Here is a 20,671-nt window from a genome sequence, read left to right on the forward strand (position 1 = left end):
TATACACAATGGAATACTACTCAGCAGAGAAAAACAATGACATCACACGGTTTGCAGGCAAATGGATGGATCTAGAAAAAATCATCCTGAGTGAGGTAACCCAGACTCAGAAAGACAAATATGGTATGTACCCACTCATAGGAAGATGCTAGATGTGGAACAAGGATGACTAGACTGCTACTCACATCACCAGTGAGGCTACCTGGAAAACGGGACCCCAAAAAAAGACACGGAGAAATGGACGAGATCTACATGAATAGCCTGGTCATGAGTGGGAACAATGAAGGGCGACAGTCGAGGGAAAGAGTGGGAGATCCTAGCTGGATCAAGAAAAGAGAGGGGGAACAAGGAATAGGAGACCATGGTAAATGAAGACCACATGAGAAGGTGAGAAGGGGAGGAAGCAGAGAGCTAGGGAGGCCCACGGAGATCCACAAAGATACCCCCTCAAAAGACTGCTGGCAATGGTCGCGAGATGGCAGGAACTGACCTACTCGGGTGATGGGATGGCCAGACACCCAGATAGTGGTGCCATAAACCCCATCCAAGGACTGAGGAATCTGAAGGCAGACATCCACGGCTGGGCCCCTGGTGGAGCACTGGGAGTCTAATTAGTGAGTAAGAAGAGGGTTTATATGAGCGAGAATTGTTGAAGCCAAGGTTGGATAAAGCACCGGGACAAATAACCAAATGAATTGAAGCACAGGATCTATGAACCAAAGGCTGAGGGGCCCCCAACTGGATCAGGCCACCTGAACGGGTGAGACAGTCATTTGGCTTGATCTGTTTGGGAGGCAGCTGTGCATTGGTGCCAGGTCCTGGGCTCGTTGCATGAGCTGGCTGTTTGAATCCTGGGACTTATGCAGGGACACTTGGCTCAGTCTGGGAGGGGGGAATGGACCTGCCTGGACTGAGTCTACCAGGTCAACCCCGGTCCTCGGGGGAGACCTTGATCTGGAGGAGGTGGGAATGGGGGGTGGGCTGGGGGGAGGGGTGGGCGAGAGGGGGAGAACAGGGGATTCTGTGGCTATTATGTTGAACTGAATGGTGTTGTAAAATAATAATAATAATAATAAAAAAAAAGAAAAAAAAATTTTGGCTGTACCATTAGGATGTAAAGGTAATTATGTAGATGTAACCAACAATCTTATTAAATAAGAAATACAGAAACAATGTAAAAGAGAAAGCTGAGAGGTCAGAGCTCAGAGCTAAAATCTCACCCTTTCTCCTGCGGTGTCCCAGCTTCCCGAAAGAGAGCTATTTCCTTGTGTAAGTCATTTTTCATAGTCATTCTGCCTTCTCATTGGTTGTAAACCCAAACACATGACTGCCTTGTCACGATCTGTATGTACAGCCCCCCAGGTCTTAAAGGTATATGTCTCCAATGCTGGCTGTATCCCTGAACACACAGAGATCTATGGGATTAAAGGCGTGTGCCACCACCGCCACACTCTTGCTATGGCTCTTATAGCTCTGACCCCCAGGTAACTTTATTTATTAACATACAATCAAAATCACATTTCAGTACAATTAGAATACCACCACATTTCCCCTTTTCTATTTTAATAAAAAGAAAAAAGCAAAAGTTTATAACTAACAAAAGAAAAACTATATATAAAAGTACAATAACTATATACAATATTTACAAGTTATGAATACCTAAATAGGTATTTGACAAATCAGAGAAAATAATTCCATTATCTATCCTATTTTGGTAAATCCAAGATGTATCTAATGCACTTTCTATCCTAATTAATTTTCAGCTATAACTAACTAATCTTCAACTCTCTCAGAGACCCAAGAAGGGAATAATATTAGCTAACAAAAATAAAAACAGGAAGTGCATGCAAGCAACTTCCAAAAAATTTGTGAGTTGACAGAAACAGCCAGCTGCCTGGGCAGTCACCTGAGGTTTCTCCACAGTGTTGGGGCATCATCTTCAGCCTATAGGCTTAGTGTATCTGACAGACTCGTTTGTGATGTAGGATGTACACAAGGTCAACAGTTCAACCTCACATTGGGTGAGAGCAGTCCACGTACCAGAAACACCTGAATTCCACTAGTGACCTGTCATGATTCAGGATTTTAAATTCTGGAAATTGTTGACAGTTTTTGAGTTCAGCTGTCCATTCTTCTTGGCTGTGTATATATGGCTTCATTTCAACATCCCCTTCTTCTCCACATCCCTCTATTAAATGCCAGTCTACTTTCGAGAGACATGAGCTTTCAGCTGCTGTTCCATTGCACAACAGAAGCTATCAGCCCTCTGCCTGTTAAGCTGCCTTCGAGGAAAAGGGCACTGTACCTTTTCCGGATTGCAAAGACCACTTCAGGGATGGGGCCATATTGTCCTGGCCTCAGAAGATGCCTTTTGATAAAGCCATAACCACACTTGTTTTGGCAAGAATCAGTAGTCCTTTGTTTCGTGTCCTGTCTGTCCATTTTGTCCTGTTGATTCGAGGATTCTTTGTTGTCCAGTGGCTTAACTTTTGCCACAATGAAAGTTGACTCCATATGCAGTTTCTTCAATGCCTGTATTTTCTCTGAAGTATATTGGTACTGCCAGGAGCCGACATGTCTCAAAAAATAAAAAATTTCTAAGTTATTAAAACATTTTAAATGCCATATTCTGTAGATCTCTGAAGGGTTTGAAGATGACCTGTCTAAAATATCTCTGCTCAATTTTTAAAACATATCTAATATGACTACAAGTTCTATTGTAATGTCTAACTACTAACTTTCATTTCTTTATATCCTAATAGTTGGTAATAATGACATTCAAGGATCACAAAATTGCATTACATTGTTAAATGAATGGTATAAATACAATTAGAAATATACATATAGCATTTTCTAACAATATCAATTTCAAATTTGTATACAATATAAAACAATCCAATACAATGTAAAGTATTTAAAACTAGTAATTGTCTTTTTCTTTTCTTTTCTTTCTTTCTTTCTTTCTTTCTTTCTTTCTTTCTTTCTTTCTTTCTTTCTTTCTTTCTTTCTTTCTTTCCTCCCTCCCTCCCTCCCTCCCTCCCTCCCTCCCTCCCTCCCTCCCTCCCTCCCTTCTTTCTTTCTTTCTTTCTTTCTTTCTTTCTTTCTTTCTTTCTTTCTTTCTTTCTTTCTTTCTTTCTTTCTTTTTAAAATAAGAATCTTAAATCTAATCTCTTTTGCTTAGCCTTTTCCCTAACCCTTGACAATAACTTGTAACCAACCCCCCTAAACACTGAAAATTATCCCAGACCCAAAACCCATTAAAAAGACCAAAAACCCCCCCGCCCCACACCACTTCTTTGGGAATGTGGGTGTCATTTTCTTAAAATTGCTTCCTGCTGGGTATGAGCGAAGTTTTCTTTATCCTGAAAGAAAAATTTTAGGTTAATTGTGAAATTCTAGGAGAGGTAACTATATCCTTCATTATCCAGTCTGTGTACAATGCCAAAGTTCAGGGTTTATCTCAAGTCCTTATTCAAGTAGTCTTTGAGACTGGATCATCTCAGCTAGTCATCTCAAAATTGCTCTGAGCACCTTGTAGTTCAAAGCTGATCTGTGGATGATGTTTGTCAGCTTAATGATATTATTATTGTCCACGTGGAATGGTTGTTGTTGTGGGGCCCCATCTTCTTGCTGGAGACTTCAGTTGATGTAAGGCCTGGCCGTGATTTCCTGCAGAAAACTGATAAGAGACTCGAACACAAAGACAAATATATGCAGGTAATTGAAGCCTTTTTTTTTAGAATTAGTTAGTACTCTATATGACTCTTCATATCTTAACAAAGTTTAAAATGTATATATATCTATATATGCTAATCTTGTAAATTTTGATATAAAATTCATACTTTAAGAAAAGTTTAAAGAATCAGAATAGAATCAAAGAGTTGAGATTAATAATAGAATAGTCCCTTAATTAATTTGGTTTTTGTCCTGTCTCATTGCAGAAGATGGCTCTTTTATTCTGGCATGATACAGGGAGGGAGTTTGCATTTCTATACATTTTTACCTTGACACATGGCTCATGGCTTACCGGTACCTTTACATCTTGGTTCTCATGGTGGTGGCTGGCAGCCTCTCTCTGACTCAGCCTTTTTGTACCCAGAATTCTCCTCTCCATTTGTCCTGCCTGTACTGGCTACTGGCTAATCACCACTTTATTTATTAAACAATCAGAGCAATACATTCACAGCATACAGAAGGATATCCACAGAAATCAAGCATGGGATGCATGCTAGAAGTCACATAGAAACAACAATTAGAAGTTAACTTCGATCCATGCATTTGTTGACTATAAGGGAAAAAGGGTTTAAAAGTTAACCATTGGCTTTTGACAGAGGAGCTGGCTATAAGCAGAGAGGTATTCTTAGAAGTTAAACTTTTGAGATGATGACTGTCTGCTTTTATTTTGTAGGTGTACAATTTTATATTTATATATTCCTGGACACTTCACTTAGAACCATTAAAATACTTATTTCTGTATATGCAATCATATATGTATATATATATATATCACATTTAAAATCACACATATAAGTAATTTGTACATAAATGATGGCTATTTTCCAATATGAGCAACATATCCTGGTTTAAGAACAATAATATCATAAAGGTAATTGATAACCTTAAGGGTAATGAACCATGTTGTAGAACTAGACCTAGAATAAGCATTAAGGAGATACATTTTGACCAGAATTGTATGATTCCATATCTCTTTGACTTAAAGTACACATTGAATTTACATGTAGAATCTCAGGTTAGTTATTCCAAAGAAGTGTGCAGGAACATAATCATTTCAATTTATTTTACCTATGTAGTCAGATTAAATACAAAGTTTATGTAAGTTTTTTTTCTTGATGTTAAACAAAATAACCTAGGGCAAAGTCAATTATTATTCTTTCCTGGAGCATTTACTTATAGCCATTTTGTTAAATACCTGATGTGAACAACAAACCATAATTTCATGTGGACACTCTATACATAAAAATATAAATGACAAATTCTAAAAAAAAAACCCAAGATTTTATGATTATTGTTTGTTGAGATTAGATTTTTATCTTTTTCATTGTAAAAGGAAAATCTCACACAGAGGGATCTTTAGTCAACATGTTGTTAGTTAGGGCAGAAACAAAAGCAGACATTCAGATATCAAATGAGTATGAGGGGCAAAAAACATTTTACCCCAGTTAGAGGAAAATTGACTTGGACGTACCAGTCAAAATTAGCAGTGAGACCCAATAGAGCCTACCATAGAAGTGCTTTTCTGGCTACAGTTTCTCTCTCACATGGCAATTCATCCTTAGAGTCTCTGTTGAGTATTGTGATTTTAATGAGGATCTTTTTAGAAGCTAGTAATTATATCATCTAATAACCTATTAATGTTAAAACAAAATAGAGGAAAAGCATTAATAATGACAAAACAAACACCACAGAGGTTTTATGTTTTCTCCTTGGTCACATATAATATGGGTGTGTGGATCCTACTGGACTCAATGGGACAATGACATATAACAGTGGTCACCATTTTGGATGATTCCAAAAAGTCACATTGAATATGCTTGCTTTATGATATAATTAGCAAACTAGCTGCCAAGGCAAATGGATGCTTCCATCTTGATGAGAATCCTCAAGTCATGTGTGCAATAAACCAGGTCATATATTCTGTTCAAGTTGTACTCAGCTCCAGGATAATGTAATTACATCTATCATCAGGGCACTCAGGGTTGTTTTGTAATCCACTTTGTGTGGGAGGTAAGAACATATTGAAAGAATAAAGAAAAAGGCAGATAAATGGTAGAAATAGCAAAAACTTGGCACTAAGTAGCCCAGGGGATTCAAGTTATGACTGTAGACTGGTAAACTATAAGAAGTTCACCCAGTTATTATGTTCTTCATTGTATGGCTCTCAGAAAGGAGAGGAAGATGGCATGAGAGGGAAGCTTGTTCAAAGAGATGTGTTTTGATGCTGGACTCCTAAACCTTCTCAGGTTCAGATCCAAGGTTGCTTTGGGATTGATAGTTTCAACACAGGCTGACATCCCCATAATCATTATTGGTCCTTCATCAAAACCAGTGAAAGGCTGCTGTCTCTCCATCTTTGTACAGACAGAGTGATTGTGATGTGGGGTAATTGGCATTTTATAGTGCAGAACAGGGAAGCCTTTAAGGATGAAAGTCTCCATCAGCTGTTTATATCATTAAAGTATAATAAATTTAGGTGGTTTTATTTATATTCCCCCATACTAGAGATTCCAAGGTTAATATCAGTGCAGGTCAAGATTCCTGCCAGGAAATTTTAGACATACCCAAGTCTTTTAGATAATTAAACCATCACTCATTAGATAATGTGGCATTTAAAAAAATTCCTGTGATGAAAAAATTATTGTTCATAGATATATACAAGCCATTGGTACCATACCATCTACAATGTAATCCAGCATCATACTGTTAGGTATGATATGAGTCCACGCCATGAATATTGACAATCCTTCTCTGCAGATTCAAGTTGAGGAGCTACCAGTTTTCTTTGGCCTTCATATTTGCCATTGAGGAGATCAACAGGAACACTCACATTTTACCCAACACATCTCTAGGATTTGAGCTCTATAATGTTGAAAGCAATTTACAGGATATTATGCAGAAAGCTTTCTTTTGCCTCACAGGAATGAGAATAAACATTCCTAATTACAAATGTAGAAGAAAGAACAAGGCTGCTGCTTTACTTATACGAGCAGCATGGGAAACATCTGTACAAGTTGGGAGACTGCTGAATCTTTACAAATATCCACAAGTGAGGAACATAGCTGGCAGGGAACAAGAAACCCATATTAAACTGAAGACATTTGAGATGTTTACAATGTAAAGAAGTAAATCTGCGACATTCATCTATTGAAGAAATAAATCAGGTATTGGTTATATGTCCTCATCTATTTTTCTCACAATAGAGAAGAGGCAGATGCTGGAGCCTATAGTGAGTGTTTAGAAAAAACTCTGTCTTGTGAGAAACTGTCTATAAATATCTCCAGAAAAAAGATGCGAGTTTAAAATACCATGAGCAGAAGGTAGTCTATACCAATACAAAGTGTCACCTCAGGTTTAAAACTGTGTTCTATGTCAATGTTTTCACTCTTCTTTCCTATTTGAAATTTCCTTCAGATTACTTTTGGGCCATTTGACACTATCCTGAGTGACAGAATCCAGTTCTCTTCTCTCTACCAGACAGCACAAAAGGACATGTCTCTGTCACATGGCATTGTCATTTTGATGCTTCATTTCAATTGGACCTGGGTGGGACTGGTTCTCATAAATGACCATAATGTGGCTGAGATTCTACCACACTTGAGAAGAGTGATGGACAGGAACAGAGTGTGTGTGGCTTTTGTAGAAATGATTCCAGACAGCCATGTTTACTTGCACTATGAAACCAGATCAGTTAACTGAAATATCCTGAAATCAACTACAACTGTTGTTTTCCTTTATGATGTCACTCAGTATTTGCATGGTGCAATATTATATATAGGAATACATTTTATTAATTGGAAAGTCTGGATTATTAAGTCACAATGGGATATAACTACTGATGTTCCTTATTTCATATTTGACCCATTCCATGGGAGTCTCATTTTTGCACACCACCATGCTGAGATTTCTGACTTTGGGAAGTTTATCCAGACATACAAGCCTTCCAAATATCCAGAAGACTATATCCTTGCTCTTTTGTGGAAGAGATATTTCATTTGCTCTTTTTCTGGACCTGACTGTAAAATTTTGGATAGCTGTCTACCCAATGCTTCCTTGAAAATGTTGCCTGGAAATGATTTGGAATGGACATGACTGAAGAGAGTTACAATGTATATAATTCTATATATGCTGTGGCTCACAGTATCCATGAGATGACTCTGAAACAAGTGGAAATTCACCCTGATGGAAATGGGGAGGTAAATACCTACCACTGGGAGGTAATTTCTCTTCCTCTATATATTGTCAAACACACTGTGACATACTGAGTTTTCCTAAAAGCACACAATACATGTTTGTACACTGTGGCAGGTTTTTACCAAAAATCATCTGAGAGACTGTATGTAATTCTTTGTCTAGAAATCTTTACAGACACATGTGTCATTGTTCAGGTTAAATGGAATGCAACAAAGTTTAATTATGTGTATATAATTATCTGCTTTGTCTTACACTTAGACTCACAATCTTCTCATGATTCTATACTCAAATGTAACCCTATTATCTCTGAGTGTATTGCAGAACAGAAATAAAAGAACTATATCTTTAATGGTCAAATTCTATTAGATCCTTAAAGTTCAAATTATGAATCTATGATTATGATTCCTAACTGACCATTTTATTTCATTTTGGACATTAACACCCCAATTAACAAAATGAAACTTTGAGTATATTACTATTATGGAAATTTGCTGGAATCAACATTCATTGATTGTAGGATGAATTGCTAAAAGGTCTTGTTAATAAAAAAAAAAACAAAACTCAGAGCCAGATATTGGGGTTAAAGCCAAGAGATCAGAAAAGCAGAAAAAGAGTAAGCAATGTTCTTACCACTTGGAGATCCTCAGCCAAAGAGACATACTTCATGTATACCCACACCTATATCCATTTTTGTTCTGCACCTCACTTCCTCTCTCTGCCCAGCTATATCATTTCCTGTCTCTCTCTGTACAGACTTCCAGACCTCTATGGCTAGTGCTGGGATTGAAGGCATGTGTCACCATGCCTTCTTTTGTTTCCAAAGGTGACTTTGAACTCACAGAGATCTAGATGGATCTCTGCCTCCCTAGTGACAGGATTAAAGATGCGTGCACCATTGCCTGACTTCTATGTTTACTACAGTAGCTGGCTTCTTTCTCTGAACCTCAGACAGACTTCATTGTGGTGCACAATATATTATGGGACACAATACATCACCACAGTTGATTAAATCATTTTGTTTGTTTTTGTGTGTTTGTGTGTGTGTGAATTCTTTCCTTTGAAACTAACTAACAAGAAACATTATGATATATTCCTTTTTAATCTTTATCTATTAAAGTGTTTATAGCATGGTGAAAGACCCTAGCCCTTCAGGCTTACACCCCCAAGCCTCAGGAAAAGAGAAACTTCAAGCACCAGGAAATGAGAAACTAAAAATCTAGTTCCAAGGGCAACCTGACTTAGCTATTGTTCAATCTTCCCTGCAACCCTATAACAATGTAAAAAGATTTCTCTTAAGAGATGTGCTCAACTGTGACTGGGATAGTTGCAGGTGTTCCAGGAAGGACCACTATGACCTTTGTGTAAACTCCACTCCTGCCCTGATACCCGCCTTGAGGTTTCAGGAAGAATGTACCTGTTGATGTAACTGTACCCTCTCTGTGATCACTCTGTAACCAGACCATGATCTTGTGAAACAAAATTGTATGGGAATTGTAATCTTATGGCTTTTGTGGGTTTTTCCTTTAAAAGCCCCCATGTGGCTGCAGTAAGATGCAGCTCTTACTCTCAGGACAAGAGTTTGCCCTTCTGTACAGAAGCTTTAATAAATCCTCGTGCTTTTGCATCAACTGGACTGGAGTCTGGGTTCTTGGGGCGCCTACTTGAGACCCTAAACTTTAGGGTCCAACAATGGTATAACTTACAATGCATATCAGGGATTTAGGACAAATGAGACCCATTGCTTCAATGGGTTCTGTTGATCTTTCTGGGAATAAATTCATCATCAAATTTTGTATCTCTTTTAGCTTCACTCTTATCTCAAGAATTTCCATTTCAAAAATGGTGCTGGAAACCTTATGGTTTTGGATTCACAAAGGGAATTCGAAGCAGAATATGATATTCTCTGAAATTTTCCAGATGGTCTCAGACAAAAGATGAAATTTGGAACATTTTCTCCAAAAGCTCCACAGGGCCAAGAACTCTTTTTGTCTGAGAATATGATACAGTGGGCTATAGGATTTACAGAGGTGGGATGCATTTTGTCTCATTGCTTTGAACTTTATGTCAATAACATTTGTTTGTGAATGTTATGATAGTTGGTTCCTTACAGAATGCCCATCAGTATGAACAAAATTACTGTCATATGAGGAAGTTTTCTATTATTCTGAAGAATGGGATTATTTATTTTTCTATATTTTTTCTGTGGGCACTTATTTCCAGTAATAAATACAGTGTCTATTTATTAAGATTTCATTCTTGTCCTGCAACCACTTGACAAATGTAGTAATTTGACTGCCAGATTAGAAAATATCAGTGCATGGTCATTTGATTTCAGGCACATGGCAATGTACAATAGTATGAAAGGCACATGTGTATGGTTTAAATACATGTCTTCCTGATTAAAAAAAGGAAGTAATCTGTCAAAGAACCAAAAAAAAAGAAAGAAAGAAAAACAGACTGACAAACATAAGAACAAAGACTTTATTGGGTCACATTTAGCATGAGCAGTTCATAATGATTCAGGCAATCATGTTGGCAAGAACCTGAGAAAGTGAGAAACCTGAGAAATGTTATATCGTCAGTGAGGAAGTAGACTGATGTGAACACTGCTCTTCACATCCTTTTTTGATTTTATTCAATCCTTAACAATAGCCAATGAAATAGCAATACTTCATTATGAAATATATCTTCTAGCTTCTAGTACCTAATGTCGATGATATTTCACAGAGATTCACAAAGAATAGTTTATATGGGAATTCTAAATCCTGTCAGATTGCCAAAGTAAATTAAGCATCACCATTGGAAAACAAAATTGTACACTCCAGCTGTGAGGAAGTACACAACAGTATCCACATGCAATTACAGTTGCCCATTTAGACAAGAACTCAGTGACCAAACTTCTTATTTTGCCCTAGCTTTTATATTTTCACAATTGTCCAGATATCTATTATCTTTTGATCATTACTTAAACACATTGATCTTCATTTGTATACTATGTTGAAAGTAGAAGCATCAAAACAAGAGTGTGCAAAGAATAATTATAAAAATTTGTCATCTCATTGGTAAATATTGAGAAATAATATTTTTATTGTTTTAAAACTATACACTCCTGACTATTTTCTCTTTTATATTTAATTCTCAGCTTCCTCTTTCTGTGTGCACTGAGAGCTGTGTTCCTGGATTCAGAAAATCCCCCCAGGAGGGCAAGGCTGCCTGCTGCTATGATTGCAATCGTTGCCCAGACAATGAGATTTCTAACAAGACAGGTAAGTATCAGTCTAACTGGGGTATTCCCAACCTTTCCACAGTAATCTGCAATGTCTTAGCAGATGGACAAGTTTTGTAAAGGAACAGTAGAGATAAGTCCTGTGATTCTTTCAGTTACCAGTAAAAATGTTTTGTTTCATTTTATTATCACTTTAAACGGTGCTCAGGCCATTGCAACTACCACCAGATTTATTTGTTCGATGTATTATAGCCATTGTTATTTTTCAGAGAACAATTTACTCAAAATAGAGTAGTCTGCCTGATTCACCATGGCATTTAACACACACAACCTATAAATTCCTGACTTTTCATGTATTTCAAAGCATACTTAGTTTATAGTTAACACACATTTAATGGTTTCATCCTTGTGACTCTTACATGCATAATTTCAGTCATAGTTCATGTCAAATTTTTATAATTATTCTTTGCACACTCTTGTTTTGATGCTTCTAATTTCAACATAGTATACAAATGGAGATCAATGTGTTTAAATAATGATCATCAGATAATAGATATCTGAAAAATTGTGAAAATATAAAAGCTAGGGCAAAATAAGAAGTTTGGTCACTGAGTTCTTGTCTAAGTGGGCAACTGTAATTGCATGTGGATACTGTTGTGTACTTCCTCACAGCTGGAGTGTACAGTTTTGTTTTCCAATGGTGATGCTTAATTTACCTTTGTCAATCTAACATATCAGATGTTATCAGAAAGGTCAAATTTGATGTAACTGTGGACATATTTTTAAATGCTTTATTTTAGATTTTCTTTCATTTTGTTTTATCTTTGAGTGTTTTGCCTGCATACATGTAAGTGTACCATGTACTTGTTTAGTACACATCAAAGTTGGAAGAGGGATTTATATCTCCTGGTGGGTACATACAACTGAAAACAGGTCCCTTTTAAGAGTAACAGATCAATGCTAAATATTTAAAAACAGTGAAAACTACTAGAAATCCTAAAAAATGAGGTGTATCTGTATTGAAAAAAATCATACTTATATCTTTATTTATAATTGTCATGACTTATGTACCCTGTTCTTTCGCCAGAGAATATATGAGGTTGGCATATGAAGCATTCTTGCTCTGTTTAGAAATGAGTAGAACTAAACACATGCAATACAGTAGAGACAGTGCCTTGAGAGTGTGAGCACAGCAGGAGGGCATATCTAGAAGAAACAAAAATGCTGATAATGGAATAAACAATTCTGTAGACACTAGCAAAATGATTGAATAAATAGGTTTTTCATTAGAATTCTCAACAATTAAATCACAAATTCCACTTTGAAAAAATATCAAAAATTTTTAATTAAAGTATGAAATAGAATTATTTTAATGAAAATATGTAATAAGTACATTGATACTTATATCTTTTGAATTCAAGATGAAACTCAAAAATTAGAAAAGATGAAGTATCACAAAATTATTCCATTACAATCTAAGACTAAAACAAGAGTTTTGTTAAATATGTTTTTTTCTCCCTGGCAATGAATAAACAGTTTCATAAAGGGAGTTTTTCCATCTTTCAAGAACCTAATAATTCTCATTCCCCACAAGCACTATCAGAGAATAAGCACACTGGAGAATTTAATAAATTCTATGAAAATAGTTTAATTTTGATATTGAGTATAAGAACAAAACTAAAAGAAAGAAATTTCAAGGCATGTAAACTTGTACTTAACTAACATGACAAAGTCACACAAGGGAATTCAGAAGGAGATGGTACTCTGACAAGTCATGTTTATGTAATTTAATCCAATAATTTATGACAATATGAATTTAAAAATATTATCACTTAATTTACAATATATTTAAGTATAGCAATGAGAAGGATAGACTTGTTCAATTCATGTCCAACAACAAAAAAAGGGCAGTATTAATCTGGAATGAGTGATTAGAGAACATTTGTTAATTATTACTATTGAGAACAGATTTACTTGAATCTGAAACAACAAAGGAAATGTGGCGAAATGCCAGAGAGCTGGTGCTGGGAAAAGGCTTGAGATAAAAGGGGAACCTGAGCAGAGACTCACAATAACTTTAATTCCTGAATAGATATGGATCATTGTGTGGGGTGCCCAGAAAGTCAATATGTAAGCACAGAGCAGAACCACTGCCTCCAGAAAGCAGTGACATTTCTGGCCTATGAAGACCCTTTGGGGATGGCACTCACCAACTTGGCTTTGGGCTTCTCTGCACTAACAGCTGGTGTTCTTGGTGTCTTTGTAAAGTACCACCACAATCCCATTGTCAAGGCCAACAATCAAACTCTCTCTTAGATTCTGCTCATCACTCTGATCTGTTTTTTCTGTCCATTGCTCTTCATTGGCCATCCCAACACAGCCACCTGTGTCCTGTAGAGTACCTTTGCATTTTTGTTCACAGTGTCTCTCTCCATAGTCTTGGCCAAAACTATTACTGTGCTTCTGGCTTTCAAGATTACATTGCCAGGGAGGCTGAAAAGGTGGATAATGATATCAAGGACTACTAATCTTATCATTCCTGTCTGTACTCTTATCCCACTTGTGCTCTGTGGATTTTAGCTGAGCACCTCTTCTCCATTTATTGATTCAGATGCTTACACTGAACATGGCCACATAATTATTCTATGCAACAAGGGCTCCACTATTGCCTTCCATTCTTTCCTGGCTTACTTTTGCTCCATGGCATTTGGGAGCTACACTATGCCTCACTTGTCCAGGAACCTGCCTGACACATTCAATGAAGCCAAGTTCATCACTTTCAGCATATTGGTGTTCTTCAGTGTGTGGGTCATCTTCCTCCCTGTCTACCACAGCACCAAGGGGAAATTCATGGTGGCCATGGAAGTCTTCTCCATCTTGACTTCCAGTGCAAGTATCCTAGGATGCATCTTTTTCCCCAAGTGCTATATTATTTTGTTCAGACCACATAGGAATGTGCTTCATCATGTCAAGAACAAAGCACATTCTAGAGGAAAAGTAGATCATACTGCCTAGTCCATGTTTTTCTTAATTATATACAAGTTTTCAAGTCTGTTTAACATGAATGCAATTGTCAGAGATTATACAGAAATTTAAAAATTTATATTTATTGCTTTCATTTAATATTGAAATCCATCTTTATTATCTACTCTTCTAATATTTTTACATATTTCTCTAAATTAGAAAGCCTATTTCCATAAAATTCATTGTCTCTCTCAATTAATATTAAAGAAAGGATGAATGGGACATGTATGCATTCTTCACCACTTCAACAATGCATAGTTTTGGCTTTATAGCAACCAATGCTTTTATATGTAGCCATGTGTCTTTGATGCACTTGGTATCTTTCCAGGATTTATGTTTACATTTCATGTATGTTTTTGCTATGAAGGGAGACACATTTTAAAAAATGAATATGATTTAGACATGAAGATATTACTCTGCCAAATAATTACATAATGAGAAGCATACTAGAATAGAATAAAGACCAGTCTATTACTTAGTTATAACTTAAATCAGATAACAGTTAATCAGATAATTCCCTAAACAGTAAGTTTCATGACAGCACTGTTAAATCTGTGAGGAATGTGAAAATCCCTGCTGTAATGACTTCTATAAAACCTGTGCTCATGGCTATCATTGATTGTAGATGTCCAAATGTTTTGTGTACTCAGTCATTTATAATTATTCAATTTTGATAAATTGTTCTATATTCTTCCAACAGAAACTGTGTACTATGTAACTCCTACATATTTATGAATACTTGTTTCCCCATATTTTATCAACATTTCATATGACATGTATAATTCTGACACATATTATTTCTTCTATAATATATGTATTCATAAATGTTTAAGACCTTATGTGCTATTTGCCTTGTATCTTGTCATTCATTGTAATCAGTCTTTATATAGTTTTCAGGCTATAACATTTTAAGAATAAGTTAGAGGATTAATTATATCTACAATATTAATTAAATTAAAAACCAGCCAGATTCTATCTTTGAGAATAGATTCACCTTGCTCACTTTTAAAAATATATTCTGTCTATTTAGAAAACAAACAGGAAAAACCCAACCAGAACAAAACAAACACAGATTATCAACACAAAGTACAGTATGCAGAATACATGGAAATATAGACATACTCTCACACACAAACATATGTTTACACACAGGTGTACAGCCTGCAATATAAGCAACTGCAATAGTGACATAGGTCTTGGGGGAGTAACCAACAGGCATCGGATTTGCCTTTTGGTCCAATCCATGAAATGGAAAATATACCTGACACTATTTTCATGTTTCAAAGCACCTAAAGATAGATAGCTCTCTGGGTGGTGGTTGCACTAAGGAGGCAGAGCCAAGCAGATCTCTGTGAGTTTGAGGCCAGCCTGGTCAACAAAGCGAGTTCTAGGACTGGCTCCAAAGGTACAGAGAAATCCTGTCTTGAACCCCCCCCCCCCAAAAAAAAAAAAACCAAAAAAAACCCCAAACAAACAAAAAACCGGATAGATAGCTCAAGGGCCTAGGGAAAACCAAATACTACAGTTCTAGTAAATAACATAGCAATGACTCATAATGGCATTCTGGAATATATCAGTGCCTTCCTCAACTATTGTTAAAGAAGCTTTGTCAAGCAGCAGATGAGAGCCAGTATAGAGACACACAGCCAGACACTATGCTGAGAATATTAGACCTTGGAATTCACTACCCTAAATTGTGTGCCTCCATCTAATCTTTCCCCTCAGGACACAGGAATCATTATGGCAGATGAGACAGAAAGAGTGTTGGAGGTAGAAGGGATAGAAAACACAAAGAGAACAAGACCCTCTATATCAACAAGATAGATGTACATATGCACTCGTAGAGACTGTGACAACATACACAAGACCTGCACTGGTTCTTAACTATTAAAAACCCAGAGCTAAAACTGGAAGTTTTCACATTCCTCCATTCCTAACCCAGTAGCTAGTTCCACTCTCTGTAACTGGAGAATTTCTCTCCGGGACCACCACCAAGCCCCGGCAGTCCGACAGTCCACTTATAAAATAAACACACAGACATTTATATTGTTTAAACTGTTTGGCCTAATGGCGCAGGCTTCTTGTTAACTGTTCTTATATCTTAAATTAACCCATTTCTATTAATCTATACTTTGCCACAGGGCTTGTGGCTTGCCAGTAGCTTACATCTTCCTTGTCCTGGTGGCACCTGGCAGTGTCTCCCCCTGTCTTCCTCTTTTCTCAATTCTCCTCTCTGTTAGTCCCGCCTATACTTCCTGCTGGGCTACTGGCCAATCAGTGTTTTATTTATCAATAAATTTATCAATCATCCACAGCAACTCTCTATACTTTTGCAAATGAAAGTCTAGTTTTCTCTAAGGGAGTGTTACTAAGGCAACAAAATCTTCTTTCAGTATAGGCTGCAAAACTAACGCTAGATTGCAAAGAGGAAACAAACTCAATGGTGTCTTGAGAGAAACCTTAGATTTCCTTAGAAATCTGAATCTTTTCTAATGAGAGATAGAATGGGGTTTGATCTGAGCAGGAAAAGAAGAGAATAGGGAAACTGGAATTAGGATATATCATCTATTTAAAAAAATATTTTCCATCAATGAAAAGGAAAGATAAAAAAGACAAAAAAAAATGTAATTGGAAACCATAATATCTAAGCAAATGATGAGTAAGCTAAATTATGAAAAAACAGAGAATTATGAGTCCCTAAACTTATACAAGATATCATGATTTCAATGTTTTAATTTTCTAATTTATTGGAAATAGGTTTTTTTCATACACTATATTCTTATCATGGTTTTCCTTACCCTACTTCTCCCTGATTTTCTGCAACTTTCTACTCACACAAAACTCAACCTTTCTTTTTTCCTTCTCAGTAAGAATACACAGACATGCAAGTTAAATAAATAAAATCAATACAATCTAGTAAACAACATACAAATAGAAAAGTCATAAATCTCCACTGAGTTCTTCATTTTGTGTTTCCATGTAATGCGGGACATGGTGCCTATTTAATCTTCAGTGAGTCTGTGTACCCTGTGAGATCTCATTGAGGATAACTAGTTTTTCCTCTTATTTCCTAAGCAAGTTTCTGCAGTGAATAACTGAAGAAGTTAGAATTCTCTTCTTATAGCATCTGAAGCAGTGAAAAATGGTCATTAGACAAGTAGAAATTGCCTTTAAATGAGCTCATGCTCTTTCTTTAAAATTTAATAAATAAATTCTTTAGTCCCCAGCACTTGGGAGACAGAGCAAGGCAGATCTTTGTGAGTTCAAGGCTAGCCTGGTCTACAGAGTGAGATCCAGGAAAGGTGCAAAACTACACAGAGAAATCCTGTCTCGAAAAAAACCCAAACAAAAATAATGTAATAAATACCTTGTCATGGAACATAAACCTAGAGAGATTATCTCCCTAAAGATAACATCATGTGGCTCTAGTTAAAAAATTATTAAAATAAGCAATGGTCAAATTTATTCTTATAGTAACAAGTATAAATGTTGTGGTGAGAGTTAACAGATATATATATATATATATATATATATATATATATATATATATATATATATATATGAAAGATATTTACACTCATGGAACCTATACTTTAAGCCAATGTACTTCTGGAGAGATAAGCAGCTCTCCAGGTCAAGTATTCCAATATTCTAACAGCATCCAACATATATATATCAGCTCACATGAACAAGTAATGCATTGACTTATAAACAAATGATTATTCATTATTTTTATTAGTTACTTCTCATTTCCCTATGAAAAATTGACCTGAAATGAAAAATGAAATGGAAGATAGGCTTATTATGTTCCCAGATGTTTAAGAGATATCATCATTATTAAAGGAAAGACAAAGTAGGATTCAGGTGGGCTGCAGGTGGTGAGATGTGGGTGTATCAACATTTCATAGTAGAGGACATGAAACTTGAGACTGAAGTCCAGAGCTTGGGGTAGGTACAGCTTTCAAAAGTCTATGAATAATGACCTACTTTCATTATATAGACGCAAATGCTTTGCAATCCTACCTCTCCTTCCTTCAAAATTATCCCCCATTACCAGAACTCTGTATCACAAAAGAATGAATTAGAGAAAGAACAGCAGTCATTATTAAAATATTCCCAAGTTCAGACCCACACCCAATATCTAAGTATAATATTGAGATAATGTGGGCCATACTGTTACATCCTATAACATCAGGCATGTTCACAATATCACACATTACCTCTGTCTGGGTTCAGTTCCACAGCAGGCATATAACCTTTCTTAGCAAAAGGCATTCCAGATGCAATATGGTCTTAGGCCTTTCCTCCTTATAGGACTCTGGACTTCCTTTAGACCATTGTCATTAATTCTGAAACATTGATGGAAACTGTTTACAACTCTTTTTACTTCCTGCAACACAGAATTTATTAAATGCTGCAAAATCCTGTAACCATCTTAAACTGTATCATGATGGTTTTGGTCATAGCTACAACAGTCTCTTTGTGATAACCCACAGTAATAAGTCCATATTTTATCGGTTTATATCAGAGATCCATTTGACCAGCATTTTCAATCAAATACATTCCCAAAGAATTGCCACATTCTTATTTGGAATCTTCTATGGGTGCTGTTTTAAAGTGAGGGAAACCTAAATATTTTTACTGTGCACAGCATAAGTGTTCTGCTTAGTGGTATTGGTGATATTCCTCTCTTTGCCAATTCCAGAGCCTTGTCACAAACTGGGTTTAAGTGACTTTAAGTCACTGGGTTTGAACCAAGATTAAGGAATTGATTGTTTCTCTCTATTTGTTTTTGAGAATTGTGTTGAGTGGATACTATAGATTTTCTTCCCCTTCCTCCAGTTACATTAGATCTAACACCTGTCTGTAGACCAAGAATATTCTGCCATACTTTTCTATCATCAAGGATAATGAGTCCTATTCTTAAAGTTTTTGGATTGTATTCCACTGGAACATAGTTACTAACCCAGGGTATAACTCTTGAAAAATATTCTCATTTCTTCTCCACATGTACATGTCAAATGCCAGATATTTCTGAGCTAGTGGTAGGTCTACATAGCTACCTCCAATCTCAATTGAGGGATTGGTCTTCTGTGTGCTTGCACTAGGTTTGTGCATGTTGTCACACTTAATGTGAGTTCATATGCTCACCTGACTTGTTGTGGACTGGGGAATTGTTTTCTAGTATTAATCAACCATGGTTCTTACTTAGAATCTTTCCACTCCTTTACAATGATTCATGAGGCTGGTGAAGAGGTGATATGATGTTCCAAAGGGCTGAAAATTATCCACTCTTATTTCCTGTACCTGGGTCATTTTTTTCTCTCTGTGTTAGTCACCATCTGCTCTCAATAGAAACATCTTTGTGTGTTAGTTATTTTTGAGTTACTCTTTTTACGGTTTGTAAGATAAAACCTGTTTCATTGTAATTAAATACTTGATTGTGACTTTGATCCAAATATAAAAAAGGAATTTGTAGATTAGTAACCTAAAGACAATGGGTAATAATATTCCACACACCTAGTGGTCTTAAGAAAATGAGAATAGAAAACAAGAGGTCTCAGGGTGAGATGAATGTGTAGACAGTATTTCCATGATACAAGATGGATAGAAAGTGTCAGAGTAACAAAGTAGAGAATTCATTCCTTGCTGTGCATGAAAGGACAGTCACTGGAATCCAGAAAGCGGTGTCATGACCCATATAAACAGGGAAATAGAAAGGCAATGTAGGGATCTGAAGGAAACTATCCATAATTTGCTGTTTTAGTATTTCTTTCTTCATTGTACACTAGATCTGTTAACACAGGGACTCCATTTATTCACAATTCATAGAATACTCTAATCAGGGGACCACTGGAACATGATCCTGATCAGTCAAAAACAAAGAAGCCTGGGGGTCCCACTGAGTGAGCTTGTGTATGTCACATGGCCACACTAGGCAGTGATGGACAGTTGCCTGTTCAGATGCAGATATTCTGATTAAAGTCAAGGAGAAAGGGGCTTGAGAGGCTAGATTTTCCTTTCTCTCCTTCTGTGATGAGAAGTGAGCCTATTCCTTTTAGCAATTGTGGCAGTATGGGTATATTGAACCCAAAGCATCCAGGAGACCTGAGGAGGGGTCAGTGTAACAGAGCAGGAGCATGATGTCTCACAGGACTCTGGCACCTACTGCCAATAAACACAGACAAACAGGTGTGATATGCTTTCTCATTGGGACCGCCAGCCTGCTAATAATGACACTGAGACTTATTAATTATAAAAGTTTGGCCTTTAGCTTAGGCGTGTCCCCAATTAGCTCTTATAACTTAAATTAACCCATTTATATTAACCTATGTTCTATCATGTGGTGTTCCCTCTCTTTCATCTTGTACTTCCTATTTCCTCTCCATGTCTCCTGGCTTCTCCTGTCTTCCTAGGTCCTCCTCCTCTTCCTTTCTCTCCCTGGAAATCCCACCTATACCTCCTGCTTAGCTATTGGCTGTTCAGCTTTAT

The 20,671-nt window shown here is 36.6% G+C and overlaps 1 pseudogene; it reads left to right on the forward strand.

The window, feature by feature from the left end:
- The first annotated feature begins 6,729 nt into the window (after positions 1 to 6,729).
- LOC143270410 (vomeronasal type-2 receptor 116-like) lies at positions 6,730 to 14,170 on the forward strand (annotated as a pseudogene).
- The last annotated feature ends 6,501 nt before the right edge of the window (positions 14,171 to 20,671 follow it).

This window comes from Peromyscus maniculatus, chromosome 23 (assembly GCF_049852395.1).
Source record: "Peromyscus maniculatus bairdii isolate BWxNUB_F1_BW_parent chromosome 23, HU_Pman_BW_mat_3.1, whole genome shotgun sequence".
NCBI lineage: Eukaryota > Metazoa > Chordata > Mammalia > Rodentia > Cricetidae > Peromyscus > Peromyscus maniculatus.